Genomic DNA, 17,036 nt, shown 5'->3' with positions numbered 1-17,036 from the left:
ATGGCTGTGCTGTGCAGGCAGTGGGGTGGTAACCTCTGGGCAGCTGGATGGGGCAGCTGGGGCTGAGAGAGGGTTATAAACCTTTGATCGGGGAATGGTCACTGTAGGTGTTGGGATGTGTAATGAGGCCGCTCCTGCAATATCTAATTGCTTCTGCATCAGACTTCAGAGACAGAACAGCAAGATTTGCTTCTCACAGCTTACATCTTGCTAGCAACACTCTCCAAACTCTCTTCAGCGCCGCCCCTCCCCCAATACAAATGTGCCTCTTTACATGTATTTTGTTTCCAATCTGAGCATCTAAACATTATAATATCCTGCTCAAGTTTCATCGTTTGAAGACTGAATCTTCTATATCCTCTCTTTACTCCGTTTTGTTTCAGGCAAGCCTGATTGCTGCTTGAAATATTCCCATTACATCCGAGTGATCAAGATTTTTCACAGTGGAGCACAGTGCGTTACCCAGAGTGTTCAGCAGTACTGCATTATTAGCTTGGGAAGATATGACCTTGAAGGCTTTATATTTAATTTATTTCAACGTTCCAGCCATAGAGATGTTTGCTCTGATTAGACCCAGTAAATTACCCTCCACAAATTATCAGGGGATTTTCTTCTATTTTTTTCTGCCCATTCTCAAACTACTCAGAACGAGCCCAGGTACGTAGCTCTGTGTATCTGGATTGCTAAAATGACTCATTTTCCATAGCACAGGTCTCTAAACAGTTTACAGTGAGTTTTCCTGAATGACTGCTCATCACGTATGTGACATTTATGGTGTCACCCAGTGGCTAATTTGATTATCAAAACTTTTCAATACTTAAACAAATCACAAATTATTTGCAGGTTTGGCCAGTGATTAGCAAATAGGTAGCAGATTCATGGGGATATCTGTATCTGCACCCGAATAAGGCATAAGCAGATATTCTCTTGGCATTCTGGGAAGGAGAGGACCTTTCTTATCAATTTAGGAAAGGAATCATAAAATAATGAAAGAGCAACAGAAGGGTGAATGAAAGTCCACAAATGCTGGCTTTCTAGAATTAAGGATCTTGATTTATATAGTCTGTTATGGCAGTGACCGTGGCTTCTCTAGATGAATAACATTGTTTGCAGAAATGTTTGGTATTCTGGTAATAAATCAATAGGGATTTGGTCATGGTGTGTGAACTTCAGGCACACTGACCAGCCAGGAGGAGAGCTGAACAAAATCTTTAACATTTTCTGGTTCCATATGAACAACAGGTGTGCTTTTTCCGCAACATTTTTACATGAGAGATATAGCAAGTACTTGCAAGAAATTGAGTTACAGGAGCTTAATTCTTTATCACTTTTGCCCCAGCAAGAAGCCCAGTGCAACTCTGAGCCAAATGCAACTGTAAAGTAAAGCGTATTAGCTCCAGGCACCCTGCAGGGACGTTTTGTTTTGCATTTTGAGGCTAAAAGTCTGCACATGGATAGTCACCATATCTTACTTTGTTCACAGTAATTTTTGCTGAGCTTTCCTAATTTGATCACCTGCAGCTACATGAATATATCCCTAGGGGAGAGATAGTTATATCAGCATTTAGAAAAGGGCTTTTTCCAGAATGACTCATCTTAAAGACTAAAAATAAGGATAGATGCATGCTTCTGAAGGTGTTTTTTTCTCCTTGGGGGACATCTTTGCTTTGAGCAAGAGCTGTAGCATGTGCAGAGGCCAGGTTTATGCCAGTGTGCTCCTGATTCTCAGTAGAGCAATCAAAAAGCCTGTTAGGACAAGTGTTCACCCTGTAAGATCCAGGGCCGTGCTACCTTACCTATCACCCGCCCAGCTTCCTGCAGGCTCCTCAGCTTCACCTCACATCTGGAACAGTGTTGAATATTGCCTGATCCCCTGCACCTCTGTCCTGGCGTGCTTCCAGCACTGGGCTTGGGGACTCCATCAGGAGCTTATTGCATTCGCAGAACAAGCTGTCATTACAAAAACCATTATTTGTTAATATGTCTGCAGCTCCACGAGAAGGTTTTCCCCCACAAACTCATTTTCTAGTTTGGGTGAGGCTGGAAATGATGGGAGATGGTTGCTCCGGGTACCCTGACATTTGTTTCTTTGCAGTGATTTGGATAATGCTTCTCAACTGTGGGGGAAGGAGGGCTGGATTTTTTTGGTTTTATACTGAGGATTGGAAATTGTGATTTAATCCTTGAACTGTGTAAATAAAATCCCAAATGCAGAATTACTGGAAAAGGCGCAGGGGCTACTTCAGCCAGGAAATAGCTTAATCAAATATTTTTTGGATCAAAACTGCTCGAAGTGTATTTTACACTTTTCATATAAAAAAAAAAAAAGTGTTGCAATAAATGAGGATACATAGTTATTTGAACTCTAGCATAAAATGCTAACATAACATTCTCTTGCACCATTAGCTCTGTTTCTTTGGGGTATGTATAGCTACAGGCAATTCAGAGCTTTGGCAGGTCAGGGTAACATTTGCTTAAAACATGTTTAAGCCTGGGCTCCAGTGACCTCACTAACCAAATAGATGAAGCTAAAAATAAATGTGAGATGTTGGAGACACACAGGAGCCCCTGTTCCCCAACTGTTTGCAAAAGGAAGAGACTGATTCTCCTGGTTTCAGTTTGTTGTTTGAGATAAGAGCTCACATCAGACAGTTTGGGTGGGGGGATCCTTTGGTCTCATTTTCTCAGACAGCAAATACTGCATAGAGATCCTCCAGAAATCCCTCCTGTTCTCTGCCTTCCCATTCCCCAAATACTTCAGGCCTTTACATTTTTATGGGTAGATAATGAAGCCAGGTCAAGTCTGTCATCTGATCTCTCTGCTAATGTAGCAGACACAGATTTCCAGTCCCACCCTAAGCCGATTTTACTTAACTTTGACCTCTGCAGCTGATGAGAGCTGAAACAAATCTTCTTTGGTTCAGGTCCTAGGTTTTGGACAATGTGTGATTCCTCCTCTCTACAAGCCCATTTGAAAATCCATATAACTAGCGAGTCAAGATGCTGAGTTCAGAGTAAAAATAAATTATCTTAACCAAATAATTAGCCTTGATTATAGAAGTAGAATTCCACATTCACAAACAATTTGAGAAGCAAATGGAGCTGATAAAGAAAGATCACTATAGTCAACAGACAGTTGTTAGTTTTCCCATGTAACATGGAGACATAATGGTTCCAACAAAGATTTGGATGTGTTATGCTAAGAGATAAGAAAATGGTCCTCCATGGGTCTGGATGAATCTGATTCTTCTGAAGCTACAGGAAGTAGAAGCAGGTGATGGGGGCTGGTCATGAAGGTGAGAAACCTTCTTGTTGACATGGCTGTGATTGCCAGAGTCAACTCCTTTTGTCTTCACCCCAAAATGAGACTGTGATGCATGTTTTTGTAGGCAAGTAGAGTGCTGGGAGACTTTACATCAGCTGGTGCAGGCAGACCTAGGCCACCCGCAGCGCCGAAGGTGTAACTGGGACACCCAAACAGACTGAATTTTCCCCAGGAAAGTCTCATATGTAACTGGTCACACAGCAACAATCAATGTTGGTGTGAGCCTCCACAGAAGTGGCAATCTCTGCAAAGTGCAGTGTTGTGGGAATAGGATATACCCATGGCTCCCTCCCCTCTTAATTAGACATGGCCTTCTAATAATGAGGCTGCCAGAGCCAAAGGAATCTGGGTCCCGTGGGCTGGGCAGGGAGATTGGCCATCTCCACCACAGTACTGTTCCCCAGATTGAGGCGATTTCCTCTTTTTTGTATTTGAAAGGGGGGGGGGGGGGGGGGGGGCGCGGGGCAGAGTTCTTTAGGGGCTATTTTAAATGATTTTTCCTGCTGGCAGAATGGGAGGAAAGGCTTCCAGAACAAGACATGACCTTTTGTGTGCTGTGGCACTGGGTCCCAGCGAGGCACGTCAAATTCCTCCCTAATGAGGAAGAACTTTGTTTTTGCACAGGGGCTGAGTTCACTGAGAATAGCCCTGTTTTCCTGATGATCAGCTGGAAAACTTCCTCTCTTGGTGTTCATGTGGGCTCCTCTGGATGGCTCATCCCATCTCCCTGTGTGTGGGGAGCCCACCGTAAGCCAGCCTATGGGACTTTATGCACAGGAGTGGCTTGGTCTCTTCAGCACTTCTTCCCAGGGTGACCCCAAGGTCCTCCACAGCCAGCAGTCAGTTCGGAGGGGTCCAGGAGCTCTGACTAAACCCCAAAGCCCCTGGTAAATCTGATATGCTCCTAATATTTCTTAAAAGAGCCTCACAGACCCAGCTCATCCCAGTGGAGGGAGAGTTCGGGATCTGCAGACAGCTTTTTTCCTCCAGAAAAGGCAGAGGTGTTTCCTCCACCACTTGTACCCTGCCCTGTGCCCCAACCCCCCCTTTATACAGTCAATTCCCTTTGCTCCCCACTGTACCCAACCTCCCCTCATCCCTGCATCCCTCTTTCCTTGCCCAGGAGCTGGTAGCTATTGAGGAAGATGAAGAAAAACTGCATGATACAGCAGAAGAGATAAAGAGGATTTCCCTTCCTTGCTCCGTGCTGAAATGCAACTTTGCTCATTTTCACCCTCTACTCTCCTATGATCGTCTCCGATGAACTTTAAAAGCTAACCCAATGTCAGCATAGCTCCGTGTAAATTCATAATACAGGTATGTAAAAAAAAAAAAAAAAAAAAGACTAGTAGAAAAGTAGGAATGTGTCAGCTGCAACAACTGCAACGAGGGGAAGGGGAAGCAGTTGAGTGAGCAGTTGGAGCTGGGGTATGAAGGATGAAAAGATTTTCCACCAGGGATACCCTGGGATGCAGAACACGGAAAGGGCTGAGGATGCTTGACAAAAGGGAGATGGGAGGGAGGGTTCAGCCTCCCATTTGCTCCCTGCTGGTGGGGCCCAGCAAGGATGGGCTGGAGTTTGAGATAGGCACTTAAAACTTTGCTTCCTTGGCCTTGAGTCCCATTTCTGCTTTTGACCAAATCACTGAACCTGGATGCATCTCATCTGCAAGAGAGTATTCACTGCGTGGATTGCACACAAACAACTGCATTCACAGCCCTGAAGGGCTTGAGCACAGCAGCACCAGGGACTCTGTGCACAGCCGAGGTCCACCATATGGCCTTTTCTTTGTCCTGCTTGCGAGTAACAACAGTAAACCGTGTTTGGTATACCACAGTACCTCTGAGGGGGCTGGCATATTTCACCAAGCAGGTACAAATAATTGCTTTACACCACATGAAGGCAGCTGAGGGCCAGAGTCTGGTTGTTAAAATGTTTTCAGTGACACTGTGCCAGGCTCTGTGACGGGAATTCACCTTCATGTAATTAATTCTGAGGTCTGTCACTGTATCTAGTTCTCCTCAGATAAAGCCAGTGTTAAATAGGTTCAAAAACTTGCCGTGTCAGTCTGCTTTGTACTTGAGAGAAGACATGTACCTCGGGGTAGGGGTAGGGGAGGGAAGGCAAATATGCTGATGACTGAGAGACACTAAGATATGCTGGCAATGGGGCCAGCCAAGAGCCAGAGAGAATAAATAAACATAATTTGGTAGTTACAGTCTGTCTGGCTTTGTACTGCGGTCTGCTAAGATTTCTTTTTTTAAAGGATGCAGTAATTTAGTGAAAGCAATATGGTGAAAGGGCTCTGGTATTATCGATTAGCTTTGATCCATAAATTGCTGCTAAGCTCCTTGAAAATGCATAAGGACAGCCACACAGGATAGACTGGGGCCAGATCTGGACTGATGCACAGGTCTTGGTGGTGCTAGTACCACAACATGTGATCTTAAAGCCAAGTTGAGTGGGAAAGAAAAGGCTTTTACTAGTCTGTGATGGGCCTTGGCTCGGTATAAAGCTAATGAAACTGGCCCCACTCAAGCCCTTCAGGTCCTCCTACAGTTTAGGGAGACTGTGTTGGGCTGCAGCGACAGGGAAGCCTGTTTAAAGGTGTCTTGGAATGTGTGTAAAGTAAGCCCTGGGGAGATGGCTTGCTGAGCTGGGAGATGGGGAAGCAGAGACAACCCAGACCGGTGGCTAGCAGAGCATGATGCAACACGTCTCACCATGAACCATCATGAGTGCTGGGCTCCTCCAGTCTACTAATGTACCCTTTATATCACACATTTTCTCTTTGTTTTAAGTGAGTTACCACACCCATAAGTGGATTGCAACCACTTGGGCTATGGGAAATAATGTGAGTTGAAACCTTATGCCTTGGATGCTCCCTCTATGGGAGGTTTCATTGCAAGCTTAAGTTGGGTAGTGTTATCAGAAATGCTTATTCCCACAGACAAATTTGAGTATCTGAGTCCTGTTTGGAGGAAATTTGGCCAGATCGCTTTCTGAGCAGTGAAACAGCTACATTTCATAGGGCCCTAGTCTGTAGGTGATGTAAAATGTTGGTTTGGTTTTGCGTGGCAAGGTTTTGGTAGCAGTGGGGTCTACAGGGGTGGCTTCTGTAAGGAGATGCTAGAAGCTTCCCCTATGTCTGATAGAGCCAATGCCAGCTGGCTCCAAGATGGAGCCGTTGCTGGCCAAGGCTGAGTGCACTGGAGATGGTGGTAGTGCCTCTGGGATAACATATTTAAGAAGGGGGAAAAAAGCCCTACTCAACTGCAGCCAGATAGGAGAGTGAGAATAGGAGAAACAACTCTGCAGACATCAAGGTCAGTGAAGATGGAGGAGAAGGACGTGCTTCAGGTAACAGAGCAGAGATTCCCCTGCAACCGTGGAGGTCCATGGTGGAGGATCCCACACCAGAGCAGGTGGATGCCCCAACAGAGGCTGTGACCCCATGGGAAGCCCATGCTGGAGTAGGGTCCTGGCAGGACCCATGGAGAGAGCAGCCCATGCTGGAGCAGGTTTTCTGGCAGGACTTGTGACCCTGGGGGGCACGCACGCTGGAGCGGTCTGCTCCTGCAGGAGTGCCCTGTGGAAGGGACCCACGCTGGAGCAGTTCATTAAGAACCGTAACCAGTGGGAAGGACCCACACTGGGGAAGTTTGTGGAAGACTGTTTCTTGTGGGTGGGCCCCCACGCTGGAGCAAGTGAAGGCAGTGATGAGGGAGGAGCGGCAGGGACAATGTGTGATGAACTGACTGCAAGCCTCTTTCCCTGTCCCTCTGCGCTGCGTAGTGGGAGGAGGTAGAGAAAATTGGGAGTGAAGTTGAGCCCGGCAAGAATGGAGCGGTAGGGGGAAGGTGTTTTAAGATTTTGTGTTCATGTTCTCATTACCTTATTCTGATTTGATTGGTAATAAATCTAATTTCACCAAGTTGAGTCTGTTATACCTGTGACAGTAATTGCTGAGTGATATCCCTGTCCTTATCTTAACCCACAAGCCTTTTGTTATATTTTCGCTCCCCTGTCCAGCTGAGGAGGGGGCATGATAGAGCAGCTTTGGTGGGCACCTGGCATCCAACCAGGGTCAACCCACCACAAATATTCACTTCTGTGCAATGCTTGCTGGCCTTACTTCCCAAAACATTGTCTCATCATTGCAAGGATTGCTGCATGTCTCTAAATGCACAGCTTAGATCCCTTAGACACAGACTTCCTATAGCTGTTATGTCACTGGCACCATGAGCAGGGCTGATAGCAAAGAGTGAACTCCTGCAAGGACATTTTTGTGTAGGGTTAGGCTTCCACAGAGCCTGAAATGGGCAAATGCATTGCAAGTGGCCAGCAAGTCTTTGCTGCCTTTGCCTGATGATCCTCCAGACATGCACATTCTCAGCCTCTGGTGATTCAAGCCCAACATTTTATTGCATCAGGGATCAGCCGTGGTCAGATTTGGCAAAGCCAGTGAAGTCCCACCAGCTGTCAGATGCATACTCCAAGGCTGGAGCTTCTTCGAAGAAGCTGCATAAGGAACAGAGTATCCCCTTCTCATGGTTTGATTGCAGAAGGGAAGCAGCTTATTTTAAGCATCTGGTCTTGCAATGATCTCCAGAGTGCTCCAAGGTTGTCCAGGGAATTCACAGGCTTTTCTTTGGGCCACCACTGCTTCCGTGTGGGTCTTTTTGATTAGCACACTTGCTAAGCTCTTTCTCACAGCACCAGGGCCTTTTGCAGATGGTGCTGGAGCTCTCTTGATTCATCCTCCCACTGAAGTCTGTACCTACCTGGCTCCAAGTCAGTGACATGTTGTCCATTCAAACTGCCACTGTTTCTTCAGGATCACTCCATGCGTGCTGGTGTTCAAGGGCTTAGATCCAAACCCTAGAAGTGTCCAAGGAGAAGTTCCGGTTTGTTTCAGCTTTGGACCTGGTGTCACATTCTCAGCACTGTGCTGAGTATGAGCCAGGATCCTGCTGGAGACAAAGTCTGATGCAGCACCACGTCACCACTTTGGATTGCCTGTCTTCATCTTTTAATACCCGGAATAAGTATTTCACTCATCTCCCTATGGTTATTCAAGAACACAAGATGGGAAGACACTTTCTTGAATCATCAAGGCTAATCCTCTGCTCCCTCTGGCAGCCATGCCACTCAAATCCTTGCATAAAACTCAGTTTTGGCAGTAATTAATCTGTTTGACCCCTTAAACCATGGCTAGGTTCTCATGCATGTTGCATCCTTTTTCTGCCCAATATGCAAGTGTGTTGTAAAGTCTTTTCTAGCAGAGCTTGGCTGCTGTCATTATCAGCTCACACCTTCTACTCCCACCCCATCTGTGCCTGGCACTATTTTCATGCATAATACATCGATCATCTGCAGCCTGGTGGGGGGGTAAATCATCACTTCAAGTCACTTGTCTGAATTCAAGCCACATCTGAGCTGTATCCTTCGCTGAATCTCATATCTATAGTGTGACGTAGTGGGGGAGGGATACCAGCCAGAAGATCTCAGGCTCCTCCTGTCTGCAAGGACTCCAGAGCAAATATTGCTTGCATTTTTAAGCCTTTGAGAGCCTTATGGGCCACAGTCAAAGCTGGTGGAACCCCATGCAAGTCTGAAACACCCTTCCAGCAATGCCAGCTGACACTAGGCAAATGGTAAGGGCTGCATATGTTTGCCTATGTTGATTTCTCTAATGCAAAGGATCAGGCTCTCCTCTTCTGCAGATAGTCTGCGACCCCATGAATGTTTACTGATTTTCAAGCATGCTACTCAAGCATTGCTGGGAAGGGCACTGGTGTTTCATTCTGGAAGGCAGAGCTTCAAAGAGTAATGTACACCTAACAAACTTGATTTTGAAGTCTCTCAGGAAAGCTTTGAAAACAAAGGCTTAAATTCCGGAGAAAGTAGAAAGTCCTTGGTTCCTAGTGGTGAAAGCTTTCTACCAGAATTATTCCCAGAGGTAGTATAGACTTTGCATTTTGCCTCATCTAAATGCATTAGGTGGAGTATTAAATTTCACATGTGCTGCATGTTGATGTAATTCTCCTGACATGTCTGTTTGCACCATTATGAAATAAGGGATTTCCTTTCCCTTTCTTTCCACATTTGCCCTGCTCTCTAGGGATCTCAAGGATATGATCCACTGGCATACAAGGATTATGCCTTTTACACAGAGGAATTAAAAAAAGCTTCGTCATAGTGCTAACAGAGGTCTCAGGACAACATCCCACATTAGCAGTGCTTGACTTAACTGACAACCTATGGCTGGAAGAGATCCATTAATCTTCTCTGTCACAGTCACTCCAGGCACCCCCGGCCCCACTCAAACTTCGCTGTGTTCAGCTCTGCTCTTAGGATGAACACTTTGGTGCAGGAGGATCTTGAGGGTCTTTTCATGTGAAAACACCACCTCTGCGCCCTACAAGAGTTGGGGAATCTGGCATTGCCTTCATTAATTTTTTTTTTTTTGATCTGGTATTAAGCAGGAGTATGTGTTTAGATAAACAGACCCCGGATCCCCCCACAGTTATCTGCAGCTGCAGGGTTAGTCTGGAAGATGTTCTTTGCCACCCTGCGCACCCCTCCGCAGCCTATGGAAGGGTGATCAGCAGCCTCCATTGGGTCTCACACCTCTGCTGCCTCAATGCTTGGCATCAGGGGCTGTGCTGCTGAACTTGTGACTTTATTCTGCCTCACAGATCCACACTGTGACAGAGACAATGTAAATGCCTGCTTTGAACAGAAGCTGGGGCCTTTTCCTTCCCAATAAATTTTGGATGCATTTAAAACTTGTGGCTGTAAGGAGAGGGCAGAGTGAAGGGCAAGAAGAGGCAGAGATGAGGGGTTTTTTAAGCTTTTTTTTTTTTACCCCCAATAGGCAAATTTACATTGCTAGAAAAGTGGCACAAAATGAACTTAACAGGCCAAGTGGACTAGAAGAGACAGCCGATTTCTTGATCAGTTAACATAGACCTTACTGCATAGACTTGAAGGTATGCTGCCTTACACCTCTGGGGGATCCAACCCATGCTTATGTTCTCAGATCCTTTATCCAGGGGCTGACTGCTGTGTTTCTCAGCTCATCAGCGGCACGGCACACAGGAATGTGTAGTGGGAGAGAAGAATATGCATGCAGTTAGAAAAGATACTGGAGGACATGCCTTACTTTTGCCTTCCTGTAAAACTGTTGGCAAAGAGCCTTTTATTTTTAACACCAGAAGTTATGTCTCATATATACATATATATAGGTGATGAGCACCTGCACACATAGAAGCAGACATGTGTCCTACATCAGTATAATGTGCATGTAAAATGCTTGCGTGCATGGCTACAAACTACATCCCTTGGTTTTGTCTGTGAACTGAGCACTTTTTCCAGGTGGATTGGAAAACCTCCTGTCTGTCTGTCTTTCTGTCCCAGGCAGATGAGCAGGGACTGCAGGAGAGTGTTTCTGGAAGGCATAGGCTGCAAGTGGGGTTCTTCTGCACTGCTTGCAATGTGCCTCTCTCTTGCTTGGGTTGATGCTGACATCTGGAGGCTATGCCGTGGCAGTGTGTGCGCACAGTTATTTCTACACGGCTTTTTGCTTTCCTTCATGGCTGCGTTTTGTAAAAAGCACCTTTTGGCTATCCTGCTATGCCAGGGTGATTTGACCCGAGGGCATGCCTAATTGTCTGGATATATTTGCTGAAATCCTGTTGCTGATTTGGGCAGTTTGTATCCAGGCTTTTGCTCAGAGGCCTACTGCAAGCAAGGAATAGACTTTTACAATCACTGCTGGGAATTCGCCTTTTGGTTTCCTCCTGGCAATTTCTGGCTACTTGGCATCACCAAATTGTGCTACCAGTGATGCTATTACGCTCAACTTTTAAGCACTTTGTAGAGCTTGCTACAGGGCCATGTTTCTCTAAGAGCTGCCAAGCCTTTCTGGGTCTGTAGTGAGCTCTGCTGCATCCATTCTTCACCCCTTCAGCAACCTGAGGCTTTCAGGAAGAAAGAAATTAGGAAGAAAAGGAAGAAAGGGAAAAAATTTATTTAAAAACATTTATATATTGGAATTTTATACTGGCAATTGGGAAACTGACCAAAGTTCTGCAGAGGTGGACATTTAATCTCTGACTGATTTACATCTACTTTTGGGCAATATACATGCCCTGTCCCCAGCATTTCTATTGCAAGACACTTGCACAATAGAGATGCTGAATTGCTCCTGCATGTTTTGCGAAGAGGCAGATTGCTTGAATAGACAAAATTGGTGCCTACCGATTGGAAGGTGCCTATACTGGGCTTCTTACATCTTTCTCATTCTAAGACTGTATTGTATTTTGAGATTAATACCTGGACTTCTGAAGTTGAGAATAGACAGATCTCTGCTCAGGTTTCATCCTGGATTCTAGTAAATGTCTAAACCCATTCTAAATTTAAGACATTAACCTCCTTTTTAAAGCAATCAATGAGTCATTTAAATTAACGGAACTGTGAATTCTGGGGGATTTTCAGCAAAAATTCTGACTTATGTTCTTTTCTGGTCTTGATGCATGATTTTCTCCATGCTTTGCTATGATAAACAATTATCTTTTTGTTCAAGAAGCTGGATTTTCCTCAAGTGACATTTGTTCTTTGAGAATATGAGCATGTTTCTGGCTAATCCCTCTCAATGAAGCCATTAACCTAAATTGTAAGTTGTACCTCCCTTCATTTTTCAATGACCCATGCTTGTTATTGTTTCCATTCTGCTTATCAGTATATCTCTCTTTCTGGGCATGTATTATTTCATGCTTCAGCATCTCACCACAAAAGTACAGCTACGGTTTCCAACCACATATATGAGAATCACTGAAAGAGAAATTTGGAGAGTCTTTATTCAGTAGTCATGTCCCCTAAATAATGTTGAACTGGTAATTAAATGGATTCAAAAATTGCCCTAACTTTAACTCAGTAAAATAAGCCTTTCCAAACCTCTGATAGAGAAATATCCTAATCAAGTCCAGAACCCCTTGTGATAGAAAATGCTGAATTTTCTAAGCAGATTTGAAGCTGTTTGAGTTCATGTCCTGAGGTGGAGGGGAGGCTGGCTGTGGGGATGTAAGAGCATGGACAAGGTTCTCTGGAGGGCAGCATTTTTGATTGCCTCCGATTTTTTAGCCACAGAATAGCTAAATATTGACTTTGCTAGCATGGAACCAGCAATGTCACCCTAGGCTGGACCTCAGCTACATGTGCCAGGAATCCCAGGGATTGCCTTTCTTTACAGTGTAAGAACTGGTATAAAACCTCACAGAAAATCTTCAAGGCCACTTTGAGTCCTGCTGGATTGGTACAAGGGGACTTGGCTGACACCAAAATCTGATATTTTTGTTTCTTTGTGTACAGTTGTGAGGGATGGCGAACAGGCCTTTGGAGAGTGATTAGTTATGTTTGTTAAACTAGTACTGAGCTAGATCCAGTGACTTTTGGTCACGAGTCAGGCAAGAAAGCACATGTCCAAGTGTGACAGAGTGGAAAATAGCATGTGTGTGGCCCACATTTAGTAATTTCTGTAAAAAATTTATCCCACTGGCTATATGCTGTTACATTAGCCAAGCTGTTCCACTGTTTTGAGTAGTCTCTTTGCTTCCAGGAAAAAAAAATTCTCCAAATGAACTGGCTATTAATTGAAGTAGACCTCAAAAGATTCCTAAAAATTTCCATATACTAATTAAAGATGGATCAAAGTACAGTTTCTCCTGTTCTCTCTGGAGGCAATTGGATTTCTGAGGGGCTTCTTTCTGAGGGAAACATAATTCCTCATGGCATTTCCTTGGTTTCAAGTGCAGAAATGCACACTGTTTGCTAGCTGGCAGGGAAGATGTGGGTGAGGTATGAGGAGCAGCCCAGACTGAATGCAGGAACATGCTGCTGCCATTTAATCCAAGATAATATGTTTCATGATCATAGTCCTGGAGTTTTTCCGCAACTGGTTTAGTGTATGGGAAAGTATTTGGCTTGCCTTGGAAATGTTTCCCATTTGAAAACAAGCTGCAGTGGGAGAGCTGGCAGTTGCAAAAGAGGCCACTCCGCAAAAATTGGATTTCCCTGAGCAGTGCAGTGGGGCTGGGTCACAGCAAGGGCTTTTAAACGGGAAAGGCTCCAGGCTGTGCAGATCTGCCGATGGAGAACCCCTCTGCCTGGTCTCCGGAGGATTGCTGTCGCCTCGCAGCTTGGCAGAACAGGGATTTCAGAAAGGATTTTTTTCCTGTTTTCTGTCCCTCAGGCAAGGGGAACAAGCAGAAGACGAGCCGGAGCCTGGCTTACACTCTTGAATTAAAAATCTTGGGACTGTTTTAAATCTTCAGGAGCTTTGTTCTAACTTTGCTCTCAATTCAAGATTATTTTACCTAAACTCAGCAACTACAGAAACACTAGCTGGGTCTAATTTATTAGTAAGCAATACTGGTCCTGATTGAGAGAGCACCAAACCAGGTGGTTGCCAAAAGCCTCATGCATGAGCTTGGGTGATATACTTAATTTTCTCTATGGCCCTATCTGCCCTTTCTCTATGTGCACAGAAAGGAGCAGCTTCCCCTTTCAGGGGTGATGTAAGGGCAAGATCTATTGCAGTTGTGTGGTGCTCAGAGGATGATAATGCTGTAAGAGGCTGCTTGCTCCAGCCCTGGAGAGATTTGTTGTTGTGCCTAAGCTCTTCCAGAGACAGCTTTATTGTTCAGCGAAAGCATGAGGAACAATATTGCATCCAAAAACATTCCTCTCCCACCCTGGCTTGCAGCTTCCCTGGGCTTTTCCCTTGCCTCTCCCAGCAAAGAGGACCACACACCCTTTGGTGCTGGTTCTTTCTTCCACGTATCTGCAGCTTCTATCTCAACCCATTCAGCTGAATGAGGCACTGCCTACCCTCGAGCCTGCCACAGAGTAGGCCAGCTCATCCTGGTCCAAAGCTTGCACCCAAACCTGCCATTTTGCAGGTCCCTTTCCCTGTGGGACAGAGGGTGTGAATGTGTGCCGGTCCTGCAGCCGTCATTATGCAGGGGAATGTGGTCTGTGGGGCACATAGTGGCAGTGTACCCCATCATCTGCACCATGTGTGCTGCCAGTGAGGGCCCTTCGCACAATTGTTTGCTGACAGAAAGCTGTCACATTCCCAGCTAACCTCCACAAAGCTATTTCTGTGTGGGTTCAAGGCAGTATCCCTGGCTGGAACAGTTTGGGGTGTCCATCTCCATCTCTTTCTTGAGCCTGAAGCATGTTCTGGCCCTTAGTGAGCTCATAAGAACTAAATAATCCAGGGTGGCTTCCTCTGGTTCACGCTGACAAAGCTGCTGTCCTGGGACTGCACTGGCCAGAGCTGCACCAGCTGTGTCAGCTGAACTGCACAGTAGGACGTGGAGTAAAACTGCCCGACCTTGGCAGAAATACAAAGGAAGGGGATCTGCTGCACACAGCCACAAGAGGGCACAACACTCAAAGCTGAGACTCTTCAAAAGGCCAAGCTGCAAGTACGAGAGGATTTATGAATGGCTAGTCTTCTTCTTAGGGCGGTTATCGGGAATTCTCATGAGAGCTTTTATGTTTTTTATGCTTGTGGATGTGTTTTCTCTGTTTTCAGGCTGGCATCTACAGCTGAAGGGACACCTCAATTCTTGGGGCCAGAAGGAGGACAGCCACATGGTATCTGTTCTTGGCTCAACTTTCCTGCATCCCCTGGGTGGGTTGTTCATCCCTCTATGCCTTGTCTGGAGGAGCACATCCTTACCCGGGGAGCATGGCAAAGGGACATGATTTAAACCTCAGTTGCCTGCACCTATGATAATAGCTGCACAGGGCAGACTGACTTTCTGAAATAAGAAATGTTCGGTTTTCATGGCTTGTTGCTAAACACCCACCAGCGTCAAGGACAGAGAATCTGTCCTATTCTGCTCAAAGAGCCACTGCCTGGCTCTGTGCTTGCTGTTTACAGTCAGAGTCTGTGGGCCATCTCTCTTGCCCTTCCTGAAATATCTGAACAAGCATCCTTGATTGCTCTGTGTTGCAATGGGACATTACCAGCTTGTTTCAGGCTGGGTTATGTTATTTGTCATAACAGGGACCAAGCGGGACAGCGGGAACAAACTGAAGGAAACCCTTCAGAGGTGTGCTGCCTTAAAATGTTCCTTGGAGGCCCCTGTTTCTCCCCAGCAATAGAGACAGCAAACAGACATGTGTTGTGCTGGCCCAGAGGCCCGGCCTTCCACCTTGGGGCTGGGGGACATCAAACACCAGGAACCGACCTGGAAGGAACTGTGAGAAACTGTGCAAAATGGCCATTACACTCCAATGCAGGACTGCTTCTCCATAAGCCAGCCCTGATAGTATCTCTGTTAGGTTGGGGATGGGGGTAATGGTCCTTGTAGAAGGGCTGGGAAAAGAGAGAAGAGAAAAAATGATGACTGGAGAATAATAATGTGAGTCAATGGTGGTGAGAGGGGAACACAGAGAGATGAAGATATGTCTGCTCGGGAGCATCCAGCTGCTTTCTCTGCCTGGCTATGGTGTCGCCTTGTGATAGCAACAGGGTCATGGCTTGCACAAGGACCACTGTGTCCTCCGATACCCCTGCCACTTTGGCCTGATTTCAGACAATTCTTGTTCCTGCTGCCTCAGAAAGTTTTACTGAGAGTGAGACTTATTAGGGAAGAAGTCAGCCTTGAGGGTAACACTGGAAAATTATTTGGGGAGGGAAAGAAAGTACATGTTTGGTCAGGTCTACATGCCAGGTCGTGAACCAGCAGATTTGTTTTGGCAAGAAGTGTGGTTTTGTTGGACTGAAAAAGTTATGAATTCAACTTCAAGGCTGATTGCATCTTTATGGCCTAAAATTTCTTTACAGCTATAATTTATTTCCCCTTTCATACAGGAATAGTTCTGGCAAAGGCTGGTCTTGCTGTAACTAACACCCAGAGGGTGAGTTGAGAAAAATTATTCACTGTCTCACAAAACAGAAACTTGAGAATATCACAAAAACCTGTCAGGCAACACGTTCAGCACTATCAAAGGGAGGCACTTCGTGTACTGAACCTATGGTCTGCCTTGGGTGGGTCCTGTGGATACTGATGTGAGTTCAGTATTTGGGAAAGTTCATGGACTTCGAAGTACAGAGACTCCACCTCTTCTTTGGGCAGCCTTTGAGCCACCAGCTACTGGAAGAGGGATTGCATCCCAGTGTGGGAGCATGGTAAAGCTGCCTCATTCTTACACTATTTGGAGGCATATGCTAGTAGGCGTGGTCAGAGACAGGATATTGGACTAGACTGACTTTTAGTGTAACCGTATACACCCATGGGACTTTCCACCTCTGTGACTGTGTTTACCACAGCTGCTTTGCCAGTACTTCAGGGCAGGGTTTTCATGCACTCTTGGCACACACAAGGCACCTGACACGTACATCAAGCCTTTAAAGGCCACGATCTTCACCCAGGGATGGCCTGCATGCCATGTGGTACATCTGAAACACACTGCGCAGATTTGACATTCTTTTTTATGTGGTTGAAGGTAAAGCTGCACTGTTTAGAGAACACTCACACTTACAAAGCTATCTTAGCACAGCATAATAGAATGGGTTTTTTAATTACTTTATAGCTCCTCTGGAATACAAACATGGCAGCAAGGCTCCAGTGCTGTGAGGACTCCTCCATTCAAACCAGTCTCTGTTATTATAAAATCCTATAGAATAAA

General features: G+C 45.6%; 1 long non-coding RNA gene across 1 annotated transcript; it reads left to right on the top strand.

Moving 5' to 3' along the window:
• Positions 1-404: 404 nt before the first annotated feature.
• Positions 405-17,018, top strand: LOC135315061 (uncharacterized). Its single transcript, XR_010374511.1, has 3 exons — positions 405-657; positions 4,449-4,642; positions 14,932-17,018. It is a non-coding gene; the product is annotated as an uncharacterized LOC135315061 (long non-coding RNA).
• Positions 17,019-17,036: the final 18 nt, after the last annotated feature.

The sequence above is a fragment of the Phalacrocorax carbo genome, chromosome 9 (genome assembly GCF_963921805.1).
Source record: "Phalacrocorax carbo chromosome 9, bPhaCar2.1, whole genome shotgun sequence".
NCBI lineage: Eukaryota > Metazoa > Chordata > Aves > Suliformes > Phalacrocoracidae > Phalacrocorax > Phalacrocorax carbo.
This window is presented reverse-complemented; position numbering and strand designations above follow the sequence as displayed.